General features: G+C 38.1%; 1 protein-coding gene across 1 annotated transcript in view; it reads left to right on the top strand.

Moving 5' to 3' along the window:
* The first annotated feature begins 320 nt into the window (after positions 1 to 320).
* The window catches only part of LOC109403171 (choline transporter-like 2), a 78574-nt gene continuing 63868 nt past the window's right edge, over positions 321 to 15026 (top strand). Inside the window, exon 1 of the mRNA XM_029875532.2 lies at positions 321 to 1197. The gene's annotated coding sequence lies outside the window, so the exon portion shown is untranslated. The remainder of the gene's footprint in view (positions 1198 to 15026) is intronic.

Consider the following 15026-nt stretch of genomic DNA (forward strand, 5'->3'; position numbering starts at 1 on the left):
CATCTATATATGTAGTTCCATAACCATTTAAATAACGATAAAATCTAACAATTACACTCAATTGACCAGAAAAAAAAAAATAACAACACAATTTCTTCGAAAACAACAACGTCTTCGCGCTTCCGAAAGTGAAAGGTGTGGGGAGCCAAGAGCAATTTGGGGACCACAATAACGTAGAGATCAGAGCAGAGAGCAAACCTGTCTCGCGCTCACTACGTACACGTAGATACGAGTCAAGCGTGCTCTGCTCACCCGATGGCCCATCTAGCAAAGCCGCGCCGTGCAACTTTCCATTGCTCCATTCGTTTGCATCCACTCGGGTCGCGTGGTCATACTTGCCCAATACAGCTAGTGGTTCGACCGTCGAAGACGGTGGCGCTAGTTAGGTACCCAGCAATCAGCATCCCACATAGTGCTGGGTGTCGTGTGGTTTACGGTCGGTGTTCCGGATCTTCGGGTTTGCGGGCGGCGGCGACGCGCAACGAGTTCCGATTTTGCATACCGCACGAGCGTGTAGCATTAGCGTACGAATTGGTGAATTGTGTTTTTCGGTAGGCAAATCAAATCAGCTAGCATTTGCTCGAGTTACGACGGCTCTGCCGAAATTAAGTGGCTGAAATTGACGGTGAAGTCGTCGCTCTGAGTGTGACGTGCGGTGGATAGTGAATTTGTGACGGAAGTCGTAAAAGTGAAGTTATTTCGGGCAAAGTGTCATTCTTGGAAGCTGCTGTTCAAGTGCGTCCACGAGCAAAGATCATCGTCATCTTAATCCAAGTGCCAGTGAAGAATCACTTTGTCTGTTATCCAGAAACCGCCAGTAAACCACATCCAAGTCTGGCGAAACGAGACACAGCGTGGTGCATTGTATTGACCAGCAGCAGCAGCAGCAGCCCCGAATCGGGAACACAAAGAGAGGTCGGGGAACTGGAGTATCCGTTATTGCGGAACGGGAACTGACTGACGCTTTCATCTTCGGCCTTGTCTACCGACCGTCGAGAAAGAGCACACCTTCCTTCCAATTGGGTGGGTGGGGGAGTCGAGAGAAAGACAGTCAGCCTCTCCGGACAAAGTGCGCGCGCGAAGGCGAAGGTGGTTGTCCTATCCAGCATCCGACAACCGAAGTCAGCTGTGTTTACGCGCGTCTGAGAAGAAGGCAAACAAATCGTAGTAAGCGGGAAACACCGATACACGAGACGGGTAAGTTTTCAGACATGCAGTGGGAACTTTTACTATGCAATAGGGCACTGCATGAAATTCTCCCCTTCTCTTTCACTCTTACAGAAATTTTGTAAACAACAAGGCCAAGAAACGTCAAAACCCCATACAAAATCAAAACAGTGCAGTGCCCTATACGATGCACACTATTTACTATATTCCAAAAACTAAAATTTTGCGACAAAAATCGAGCTACATTTAGAAAAAGAAAAAAAAAACAATTATATGAATCTTATTTGTCACTCCATTCAGTCACGCTCCCCAGTTAAACTGATGGATAGATGGATAGTACGGAGACGGCGAGTTCGATACCCGTTCTGGTCGGGAACATTTAATTTCCTGGGCCTTAGTATACTATTGTGCTTGTCGCACTATACATATACAAATATAGACACGATAACAGGCAAAAAAATCCTTTCAATCAATTGGAAATGCTCAAAGAGCACCTACAGTTGAAGAGAAGTATCCTTCGGCATTTTTTTAGCCCTATTTTTGGGCCTTTTTCGACCTTCTCATGTTTAAATTTCCTGTAGTGCTTGTTTGGAAAGCCATAAAGATACAAGGGATGGCCAAAATGTTTGGGATAGGTAATTTTTTTTGTCTCACAAAAAAATTCAACATGCTGTATCTTTTCATAGAGTGCATCAAAAATTCTCAAATTTTGATTGTTTGTTAACATATTATATGTGCATCATTGGTACAAATTTGAGCTTGATTGGATAATCTTTCACGAAGTTAGAACCCTTCTCGTATAAGGCAATTTTTCAGACAACTAATTTTTGAGCAGTCTTATCTCGGAAACCAGTAAACGGAATTTAATGAAATTTTGAATGTTTCTTAACAATATATTCATGCTTCACAATTAATTAAAACATAGGTATTTCCTGAACGACGACAAAAGTTATCATGAGTTAACACTTTTTGGATATTTCTCGAAAACATGTAATTTTTAATTTTTGTACATCAATTTCATTAAATTTAAGTTTTGATATCCAAATATTTTCTATCTCTGTTCTCGAAATATTTCTGAAATGATGTATTAGAGCCTATTTGGATTAAAGGAAAAACACATTTAGTAATTTTTGTGTGGTATTGTTAATTTCACTTATTTTCCTCCATATAGGTAAAAATGTCAAACCGGTATAACTTTATTCGTCGTGAGAAAATATTACATTTCATAACGTCGTATCAAGTATTCAATATATTGTTGATAAACGATAAAAATTTCATTCAATTCATATGACTGGTTTTCGAGACATGACAGTTCAAACATTTGTTGTTTAACAAATTTAATTTTATTAGAATGGTTCTAACTTCGTGAAAGATTATCCAATCGAACTCAAATTTGTACCAATGATGCACATATGATAGGTTGACAAACAGTCAAAATTTGAGAATTTTTGATGCACTCTCAGTTATAGCATGTTAAATTTTTTAAGAGAGAAAAAAAGTTGCCTATCCCATACATTTTGGTCACCTCCTGTATGAAATTTTCGGGTCTGTGTCATTTGGCATAAAGTCATTCGGCATAAGGCCGTTTGGCATAAGGTCACTTGGCATAAAGACATTTGGCATAACGGTCATTTGGCATAATGGACACTTGGCATAATAAAGTAGGGTGCATTTCGATTATGCCAAATGTCCAATATGCCAAATGACCGTTATGCCAAACGTCTTTATGCCAAGTGACCTTATGCCAAACGACCTTATGCCAAATGACTTTATGCCAAATTTCCCGCTCCTGAAATTTTCTTATAATTATTCTTTAGCTGAAGTGAAGATTTTTTTTAAATCAAAAGCATTGGATGACTCCTAGGAGTGTTCCTATAAAAAAGCAACAATTTAGTATGATGAATCACTACAGATGCATATTTGAATTATCCCAGTCAACCAGTGATCGCATAACATGTTGCATAAGATGATAAAGTGGAGGCGATATGCGTACATTTTACATGCGCCTAAATGGAGGCATGTACGCATATGGCCTCCACTTTATCATCTTATGCAACATCTTATAGGATTTCTGGTTATCTGGGATGACATCTAACACTTAAAATTTAGTGGAACACTACAAATGCGTAGTAAAAAAGGACATCACATGTGAACATACACAACACAGAACATATAGTTTGCCCTGTTACCCTAGAGGATAACAATTCCAATGACAGGATGACGAGGTTTCATATTTGTTGTTGGTCCATCATTCAATCCGGTAATTGTATTTTGTCTGGCTGGTTGCCTTTTTGTTCACTGCATTTATTGCTTACTTAGCTCGAGTTTTGTCTAGGGATTTGTAATCCTAAGGCATACGAGACGTTTACATTTTGATATCCCTGTTAGGGAACGATTCCCATAATTGGTAGTTCTTTTTTGCCCGAAATAACCTGAAAGTAGTTCAAAATAGTGAGACTACTGGGATCTCATAATGTCTTGCATAAGGTACACCGGGGCAAGTTAAAACGGTTGGGGCAAGATGAAACACGAAATTTTGAAATAGATTTTAATAAAATTTGAAAATTTATTCTTCACTAAAAGATTGTTTGAATCAAAAACTATGTGTTATGGCAATCAAATTGTTTATCATCAATAGAAAACATCATGATAACCCGCTGTTTCATCTTGCCCCACCCTTTTCAACTTGCCCCGGTGTACCTTATGCTCTAAGACGTCAAACCACTATAAATGTGGATTTAACTTGCGAAGCTGCTTACAGGTTAAAATGGGTCATGAGACACAAAAATAAAACTTGTAATAACATGACACATGTTTAGTTTTTAAAACCACCGGATTAAACCGAATGTAGCAAATGTGACTATCTGGAGCCTGCTTCAACTAAAAAAGTCCCTTTAGAGACCCCAAGTTTTTAGACAAGATAGAAATTTGAAGAGCAACATAGACATGTGTATAACTTTGCAATCAAACACGTAATCGGGACCGCTCAAGTTTCGTTTGGAAAATATTCACGTAAACTTTGATTATAGAATTAATACTCATAAACTATTCAGCACGGGCTCTGGAAATCCGAAACATCTGAAAAGTTAGCTTTCATCGTAGCTACTGCTTCAAAATGTACTAACTTTATTAATTCGTCGGATTATTTTGTAAAACTTCTCTGCACACGTCTCTGAAATGGAAAGTTAGTTGTCTAAAGCGTTCTGATCAAGTTTGGTATATGCGGAACCAGTTCCACGAATTACGGAAGGTGGTCAAATATATACCACAAAAAACCTCTAGGACTTCCAACAGGAACGCCCAAGAATGTTTTCGATCACCTGGCAATCATTTGACTCATTTGTCTTATAACTCGGTTCAGAAGCATAATACTAAAATGTAGTGTTTGACAAACTTGTAGATTAGTGTTTTACTACAATGATCACCAAGGACGCCATACTCTAACTCACATATACACGGCGCAAAAGCGCTAGTATCACCTACTCATATTAAAAAATCGAAAAATCCGATCGTTTAGTAACAGTAGGTGGTACTAACACTTTCACGCCGTAAATATTAGAGTTAGAATATAGCGTCCTTGGGGATAATTATAGGAAAAACACTAATCTACAAGTTTGTCAAACACCACATTTTAATAATATGTTTCTGAACTGAGTTATAAACAAATGAGTCAAATGATTGCCAGGTGATCGAAAACATCCTTGGGAACACCCACAGGAGTATCACCGGGAATGCCTTCTGAAGTTGATTCACTGGAAATTCTTACAGAAGTTTCGCCGGAAACTTCTATGTGAGCGCCCTTATATGTTTTCTAAAAGTTTCACCAGAAATTTCCCTAGGAGTCCCTCCTGTTATTTTTTTGAAAACTACACTAAGAACTTCTCTAGCAGCTCCACCGGAAATTCTCCTTGAAGTTTCCACACGAATACCCGCAGGAGTTCCGCAAACACTAGTTTACAGCATTTTTGAACTCGTTAAGCTGATGATCATTTTTGGTGTAGAATCATGCCCTGAGTTCGAAAACGCGAAGGAAAAAAATTACAGTAGAGCGGAAATTTTTTCGACTTTCCATACAAGGTTGATGATTTGAAATCGATTTTTGTTCTATTTTTAAGCAACGTCGCTCACTTCACACATCTCATTCTTCGTAATCAATGCTCCGATTGAGCTGAATTTTTTACTGTAACTCGCCCACATATGATATGTCAAATGAACGTCGAGAAAGAATTTTTAAATTGTTTTTTTCTTATTGAAAAAAATACATTTCTTCATATATTTTTGGAAATTTGGCTAAAATTTAAGGAGATCGTCCCTAAAACTCGCCAATATCTTGAATTTCATTAATCTGACGCAAAACCTGCGTTCAGATGATCGAATGCTATTGTATTCAGCTTTTGATTTATGGAAAAAGATTTGACATTTGTTGAACAAAACGCAAGATATTTGAATTTTAGTAAATCCCATATTTGTAAAAATTGTAAAACTCGATATTGAGCTAAAACTGAAAAACTGCTCTACTTTAAATTTTTTGAAGCACGGTTTCGAAATCAGTACTAAATTGTGCTTCAAAAATTTTGATCGTTGACAGAAGTTCACGACTTTTGTTTTATTTTGTAAACTAGTGAAATCATTCAAGTATTTAAGTATTCAAGTGTTTATGTTCAAGATTCAATACAAATTGTATTTGTTTGATTTTTTTTATATTAAACAATCGTGGAAAATGAACAAATGTTTAGTATAAATTGTAATCTATCTCTATATATAAAAATAAGTTTGAAATCCCTTTGAGGCAACAAAACTCACGAACGGATGAATCGATCAGGATGACTCTTGCATTGTTAGATTCGTATTCATGGTGGCTGTGTTTATAAGTAGTAAAAGTTACGAAAATCAACCAGAAAAGTAAGAAAATTGATAAAATACTGATTTTTCATGAGCTGAGAAGGAAATCATCACGATCGAAATAAAATCAATCTACAGTGCGGTGCTATTTTGAGCTAACAGTTCTCAAACCACCACAAGACGGCAAGTTTGCCGGGACAGCTAGTAAATCCTTTTACAGTTTTTTTGCTACTCCGTCCTATAATATCTATTTTTGTACTTGCTTTTTGATATCGTAACGGCCTACTTTTCTTCACTAAATCAAGGAGTTGCATTATGATTCATAATGCAACTCATTTGGGTTGCATTATGAATCATAATGCGATTGTTTGATTGGAAACCAGAGTTTCCAAGGTAAGAGCTTGAAATATTGTGACGATTGGGACGGTTATTAGCACGGCTTGCTTGATTCAAATTTCGTAGGATGGAAAACGTGGGCGCTCTCATTCAGCCATGGGGAAGCACGATGGAACTGTTTGAATAAATTAGATTCTACCGTTATTTTTTTGTCATTGCAAAAAAATATGTATGCAACTCGTTGCAAAACTCGTTTTTTACGACTCGTGCTGTAAAAATCATCATTTTGCAACTCGTTACATAAATAACTATTATAACTTTATAATGGTTATTCGCGTGTGAAAAAACTCTCCATGATATTGGCCAAATTCAAATAATTCACATTCATTCTCATAAAAGTACTAAAATATGGTGGAATTTCTGATTGTCATTATGGAATCTCTAAGTGAACCACTTTCTAATGTATTTGAAATTCAGCACAAAATCTGGTTGAGGGCCGCATGCAGCCCACGCGTCGCAGGTTGGTGATCATTGCTCTAAGAGTTCCACCTCAAATTCCTCCACCACCGCAGGAATTCCAATACGAGTTTCATCATGAATCCGGACAGGGGTTCCACCGGGTTCTCCTGTAATTGTTCTACTGAGCATTCCCGAAATAGTTACACGGGGAATATCTGTTTGAGCTCCACAAAGCATTTCACTAGGCGTTTCATCGATTATTCCTAGAATTCCAGGAATTTTGTGGGAGTTCCAACGCGATGTTTTAAGAGGTTAACCAGTAACTCAGTAATTAACCTCTCAGTAATGCACAGTTATTAACCACAAGAAAATCTTGAAAATGTTCTAGAAGTTTCGCCAGGGAAACCTATAATAGTTTCAACGAAAATTCTTGCGTAAATTACTCTAGAAGTTGCACCGGAAATTCCCCTCAAATTACCATCGAAATTTTTACAGGAATTCTATCGAAACTGTCACTGATGTTCCACCGGAACTGGAGCTGTACGATGGAAAATTCTTTTAAGAGTTTCAGTCGGAATCCCCACAGGAGTTTTACCAAGAATTCCTCAAATTCCACCGCGAAATTCTACAGCTTGGGATTTTCTCTAAGTGTTCATTTGGAAAATAGGAGACGTAGGATATCTACTAAGAGTTTCATCGTGAATTTCCACTGCAGTTCTTTTAAGAATTCCATAGGGAACACCTTGAAGAGGTCCATCGATGGAGTTCAACCGGAACTTTCTCCCGAAGTTCCGGCGGGAATCTCTGTAGAAGTTCCACCACGAATTAATTTTTCTTAGATCTTTTACCAGGTGATCCGCAGAAAAATCCTCTGTAAGAGTTTTCCCAGAAATTACTCTAGAAGTTATACCGGGAAAATCTGAAAATTAAAAGTCAATTCTCTGTTATTTACTAGTAACATTTCTAGCGACTTTTGGCTTTCAAAAAATGATTAATTTCAGCTAATTTTACAAAGTGTATTTTGTCATTATAATATAGTTTAAAAATAATGCACATTGAAAATTTGAAAATATATTAAACAATGATAATTTTTTCCATTTTTTATTTTGGGATGTTTTAGAAACGTTTCTGAGTGTTTCGGGGTAGTAATGGGGCTTCAAAAATCGGGGTAGTAATGGGGAAAAATACTCCACTTCTGGGCCACTGACTGGATGTAATATGTGTGTTTTCCGTTGTCTAATGTTAGTAATGTTCAGTCTGTGCGTCCTCTGGCTGAAGACGGTTTCAAGCATGTGAATAGTATTTTTCAAGAGTGCGGCGGCTGTATATGACGTCATGCGTTCCATCTGTGTTGTTGGCATCATGACGTCATGCTCGTTTAGATACATATTTGGACAGTTCGTTTGGATACAACGGATTCATCACGGATCTATGTTTACTCTACTATCTATAGTTTTTCTCCTTTACGGATTCACTCTCAGTCCATGGATTCCGTGAGAGATTCCTGCTTGGAATTCTTCTCTAATTCCTCCACTGATTGCTCTATGGATTCCCCCAAGAAATCTCTAGGGGAGCATCCATTAAGTACGTCACGCTAAAATCGGGAATTTTCGACCCCCCTTCCCCCCTTCGTACGGGTTTTTCATATACTTAATACATTGCTTGTCACATTTTCACAAACCCCCCCCCCCCCCCTCCACGGACCGTGACGTACTTAATGGATGGCCCCTAGGTAATTCTCCAGGTGGTTCATATAGAAATTTCTCCAGGCAATATCTACGGATTCTTCAAAATGTTCTTCCTCGAATACTCTGAGGGATTCTGTCAAAGAATTTTCCAATATTTCTCCACAGAGTCAACCAACAATTCCTCACCGGATCCCTTCGAGAATTCCATCAAGGATTCCTTCATGGATTCCACCTGTGATTCATTGTGGGATTCTTCTGGAGATTTTATAATATTTATATGAGAACCCTTAAGGAAAATTTTGAATAAAATTGAGGTCTATTTAAAAGACACGGACACGTTCAATGCTTCCAGTGAGCTTTTCGCTCTTTGAAGAAAGCACGACACTAGACAACGGACTAGCATGCAACGCCCAGTGGCAAAGCCGAAAACTTTTCCTGACAGCTGCGGCGGGAATCGAACCCGCGCTCCTCAGCACGATGCGATTAAGAGCTTGGTGACCCTAGCCGCACGACCACGGAGCCGCACAAACTGTAATTATTGGTTAACTGCTGCGTAAATCCAAACTGTAATTTGTAGCTTTTATCTTCTCGCTATGTTTATGGTTTGGATGAATTCAAATGAGCCAAATTGTTTTTCTATCGTTGTTTTTAGGAAACTTTTGGTGAAAACACTAAATAAAATCGAACTAGTTTTGTTTTGTTGATTAAAAAAATCTTCAAATAATTCCATTATCAAAATCTGATGATTTTTTATTAGATCTGAATGTCTGAATGGTCTGAATGAAAAATTCCTCCTCTCCCAAAGGAACCTGTGCAAGTATCCTCATTCCTTTTTGGTTTTGTGATTCCATTGTTTTGAAATAAGGTTCATCGAGCATATGTAGGATCTCTTATATTTATTGTTGTAACTAGATCAGTATGCAAGTTTCTGGCCTAAGACAGAGTCTATATAGCTACGCATCATCAATAATGTTCTGAAATGGACTTATTTTATGTATCTGTGAAACCCATCGAAAGTTTCTCCAGTCTTAATGTAGAAACTTCCTGTAAGAATTACATCACAATTTTCTCCAAATACTTCTTGGCTTTAATTTTCAAAATTATGTTTTTTATGTTTTCTTTTTTAAGAGGTACGACTGTGATATGTTGATTCGGAGCTTCCAGTCTGTTGTACTTGAAAACGGATTCTTATCATTTCATCCGACGTTTCGGACACATTTATTGTGCCTTTTCAGGAATTAACAATGTCCCGTTTTATCTTTAAGGTGGAACGTCAAGAAATCCCTTTGCAATTTTGCATACAAACTTTAGAGGCACAAATCTGACGAACGAAGCATCGAACCAAGCCGAACTTGTTTATCCTGGCTTTGCTCACTTGCAAATAGAGGCAGCTTTTCCAAATATAGAGCATTTGTTTACGAATTTTCAAGATTGATGCTATTGAAAACGTAAGTAGGGGACTACACACTAAGTTTTTTTTTGCCGAATCTCGGCAAACCGTTTGCTGAGATCGGCACCGCCGAGTGCTCGGTAACCATCTCGGCAAAAAATAGATTTGCCGAGATCTCAGCAATCACAAAACTGACAGCTAACGATATTTTTGCCGAAATCTCAGCAATAATATTTGCTGAATCTCGGCAGTTGTGTTTTGTTTTTGTTTTGGAATCAAAAAGAAAAAAAAAACTCAAAATAAAATTAAAAAATCCTCATTGCACCCGCTTGGAAAAACGATGATACAATCTTGGCTACGCAAATTTATTCAGGTTCACTTTTACAATAAAAATAACGATTTTGCGGCACACGGTTATTCTTCATAAATATACTCCATAAGCAACACCATGCGGGGAAACACCGAGCGGCTCCTCGAACGCGACTGTGAATTTCAGTATCCAAATGATGATGCCGCCAACCTGTAATAAAATGAAAATGAACATAAGCTACAAATAGTTACAATATTTACAGAATAATTGCATTCTTGAATACTCACTTACACTTTTTGCGCTCAGCGTTCTTTCCATTTTTTCGGATATCTTCATGCAGCACTAATCAGGTTTGTTTGTCTTTTTTCCACTGAGGTGGCAACGACAAAAGTGACAGTTGTGTTACTGAAATTCTGCAATGGATGATAAAATTGCTGAATTCTCAGTAATCTCGTTTGCTGATCTCAGTAAAATCTATGTTTGCCGATAAACTCAGCAAAAAATGCTGTCATTTTTCCGAATTTTCAAACTAGTTGCTGATATTTCAGCAAAACATTTTAGACAATCTCGGCAAACATGTTCTGTTTGCTGAAATATCAGCAAAATGATGGTTTGCCGATTGAAGTCAGCATATTTTTCTGCCGAGCTCGAGAATTGATTTTAAGTGTGTAAGTCGGCCATTGTGGCAGCCTTATTTGTATTCTCTGATGTTTCTCCTGCAGCATAGACACCTTCCCAACAAACACTTTAGCTGTATGAGAGGTGAACAAACTTATCTTAAGCAAACTTCAGCTTAAGAAACTGTTGTTCAGCTACTCCTGTTTCTTGGGTTGTCAACTTATGCTCCGACTATTCGCCTTCTTTGTTCAAGCCGTGGGCTGGATGGGCTGGAAGCAAAAGAATCCGTTTTCAAGTACAACAGACAGGAAGCCATTACACCGAATCATATGTTTTTTTTTAATTCACAAGTTTTATGTTTGAATTTCGTCGCCAAATATTCATGTTTGGTCCATGGCGCCCACCAATGCAAAATCTTTCTCGTCTGTGCAAAATCATAATGGTACGTTTGTTGGGCAAGACCTGATTCATCTGACGATCTTACGGGGAAGGAGGGGCTTTGTTCGAAACGATTTCAACGTGTTCGCGTTGCTTCACACTCCCATCGTAGATATTTACATATTCAAAGTTGTGTTATTTTATTGTTTCAAGTTTGAGCGCAATACCTTCTTTGACTTAATTGTTGTGCTCCTACATAGGAGCTCTGTTCCCCTTTAAATGAGAGCTAATTGAGTATTCTTGATCTCCGGCGTAAAAATGCCCCATCTCCACTTAACACATTTAATCACGCTTGATTGAGCTCAAATGAACACTACCATGTTCTTGCTCAGGCTTCAATTTAATAGAGTCTGCTCACTGTGATCGAGCGAAAGAGTTTCAAGATTTACGAGTTTCTCAATAATATAGACCCAAATTGCGAATGCAATAAAATACCCTGATGAACAATAAGGCCTTGCTAAAGGTGACTATTTTCGATTCCCGGCCTAGAATCACCGGAATGAAAGTTTGATCATATTTCCCTGGACTGAAATAAATTTTGTTGTGGAAATTACCGATTCCATAGTAAAGTTATTAACCGTACCTATGATTCTCAACCGACAACAAAATCTGTTAAGTTCACTGAAATATGATTGAAGTAACAATACATTGCAGTAAATTTGACTAAAAGCGTAGTCGCCTCAACAACAAAACATTGTCAATTTTTCCTGGACACGCATCTTACAACACGTTATGGTTAAAAATACAATGCCCAGCTGTTAAATTTAGATTATTTTTGGTATTGTTAACATCACTCATAGTTAAATTGACAGTTGAATTAACAGGAAATAGCTGTCGGTTGAGAATCATAGGTACGGTTAGTAATTTTACTATGGAATCGGTAGTTTCTATAACATAATTTATTTCAGTGTGGGCTAAGAGTATCTTAACCCTAAAAGGGATACCTGGGGTCCATTGGACCCCAGGCGCCTTTCAGAGCTCGTCTTTGATGGAACACACTCAGCGAGGTAACGAAACTGAGGCCATGAAGGTATCCCTTTTAGGGTTAAATACCTATTTGCCATTGAAGTCCGACATTCATCCAAGGATGCTATGACTCACAATGTGTTGGTCATTTGTTGAGCTTCTTTGGCCAAAAATGTGTCATATATCTAATGGGACCTTAACTGTAAAAATTACATTTGTTGACCCAGGACCATGATGCACTAGAACACCAAGAAGAGAAGCAGTTTCTTTCCCAGTTGGCATATCACACCAAGAACAATCATATTTCATAAAACCTGAATCGGATCTATGGCAAAAACTCATTATTAGGTATAATCAAATGATCGATTCAACACATTGTTATCATTAGTCACCTTGTGGTGACGAAGTTGAACATCGTCGTCGTCAGCAGACAGTTGACTGCCGCAAAATTGGTGTTCACGTACGTCGTCGTACATACGTTATTGTTAAGCGACTTCAAGGTTAAAAACAGGCAACAACCATTAGCGTTGGGCGCCGCCAACAAGCAGGTTTTTTTTGTTGTAATCTGGTACTGACTGTATGATATGCACAAACTGGTACAAAGAATAGTGGTTGGAATGCATGGTGCAACCTAACCTTCATTTCACTGCTGACAGGGCAAATGATACCTAATGATAATGATACCCGGAGGATAGTGGAAATAGACTTCGAGATCAAGAAGCTTTGCACGGTAATGTGGTGTTGTGTTATCTTTCATCATTTGACAGTGCGACACATTCTGAAGTTAATTTTGAAATCATAAAACGTGTTTGTCTTGCAGCTCGAACTACTCTCATTGAAATGATACTTGCAGATTTGCTATTTTTAGACGAGAACGGCGCCTGCTACGTCAGATTTCAGGTCAATGTGGGAAACGGAAAGGAAGTGATGATTGCAATAATCGCTTGCCCACGGCAGACCGTATATACCACTCGGATTTTCTTTTACTTAGATTGTTTGAGTTATCGTGAACTATTTCTCAAAAATGCGAGTATTTTTGTAGATAATCGGAAAAGTTTACAAAAATGCTAATTTTTGGATTTTTTTTTTCATTGTCCTTGCCTTGATGCCAGAAGCATTGCATGATTGCATGATCAACGTAGACGGCGGTGTCAGCTTCACTGTTCGACATGTATCATTCGCACCAAGACCTACTGCGTGAGTATGTCAGAAAAAAATATCGCTTCCAAATCGCTCATCAAGTCACGCATCAAGCATCGTGCAGTTCACCATTGCCAAATTGTGATTACACTGATGGATTAATTAGCATTCTCCACTCATCGTGCTGCTAGGCAGCTTTGCCAAACCCACCTCCCAGACACAATAATGGAAAAGTGAAATTTCCTAGACATGGATACGGTTACGTTTCATTGACTGTGACGGTATCTGCCTCCATGCATTGCGTGTCTAATGCTATGTAGATAGAAGCTAGAAGTCTCGGAACAGATGCCTATAGATCCCAGATTTCTGGACATGTAACTTCGATTCAATGCTACTGCATCAAATGTAATGTGATTCAAACGCAACAGGAAGATCCGGTATCGGCACAGTATGACGGTGAGCGGTGTTGACGGAGCGAAATATAGGCTGTAAACAACATTTGCGCGATCGATGAGGAGTGTGTTCTTTTACAACCAGAGCAGCGCGATAAAACATCGTTCATAATAATTATTAGTTGCACCTTTGTCGGTCACGCTAGGGTAGAAGTACCATTTTTTTGCATGATACATATTTTGACCATGCTAAGTTTCAAAAAATCTTGAAGATTCGACTGTTGATGTGTATGTTTGAAGCTATGGCAGTCTTAAGTTTTCATCCGACTTTCCTTCACATTTATTGTGCCTTTCTCAACGAATAAACTGTGCTCCGTTTTTCTCGTAACACAGGGCCTATAAATGAAGTATCTTCGTGCCTGCAACACGATATAAACGTGCAATATGGTCATTGGTAAAGGAAGCTCTCACTTAATATCTGTGGAAGTGCTCACACGAAAAAAAATCACGGCGAAACGCTCATGAAATCATAAAATATGCCACGAGTCATGATATCATGACGGCTTTTCATAAAACAACAGTCTTTGTCGCCAAAGGCATTACGACAAATCAAAAAATGTTCTGTTTAAACTTTTGGAGTGCATTTCCAAAACCAACACATGTTTATGCATGAAAAAGTTTGATCGATGATAAAAGTAGGTGATTTTTGTTTTATTTTGTAAACTTGTGTTCATGTAATGCGCAAAATTAGAATACAAAATTAAGAATAATAAGAATTTAAACAAAAAAAGGATCCGTTCGTTTACTCACTCTAGAGTAGGTCAAAACTAATGCCCTTACCCTTTGACGGTGTACTATTAAGTTAAATATGCAGATTGATGAGTGGTTGCAGTGGCGATATTTGCAATCTTATATCGAACATCAACTGTTCCTGTTTACCTTAAAAGTGTTTCAAAACTGTAGTGTCAATTCACATTACTTCCGTTAAATGACTCATAAGGGGACCGTCCATAAACTACGAAGGCTGGTGGTAGTTCTGGCCAAAGTCTACGGTCTAAGCAAATCTCGAATATTTTCTATGGACAAAAGTCTTTGAGTCCGGAAGAGTAGGCTGGTTCTAAAAAAAATGAGTCTCTGCCTAATGGAATAGGTGTACTGTACATTCATAAGTTTTCCTACACCAAAATACAAAGCCTCTATGTTCTCAAGTCATTAGTACAACAAAAACATCACAGAATTTCTTCGGTCGAACCTAAATGTACAAGTTCGTATTTTTAAAT

Source organism: Aedes albopictus, chromosome 3, assembly GCF_035046485.1.
Source record: "Aedes albopictus strain Foshan chromosome 3, AalbF5, whole genome shotgun sequence".
NCBI lineage: Eukaryota > Metazoa > Arthropoda > Insecta > Diptera > Culicidae > Aedes > Aedes albopictus.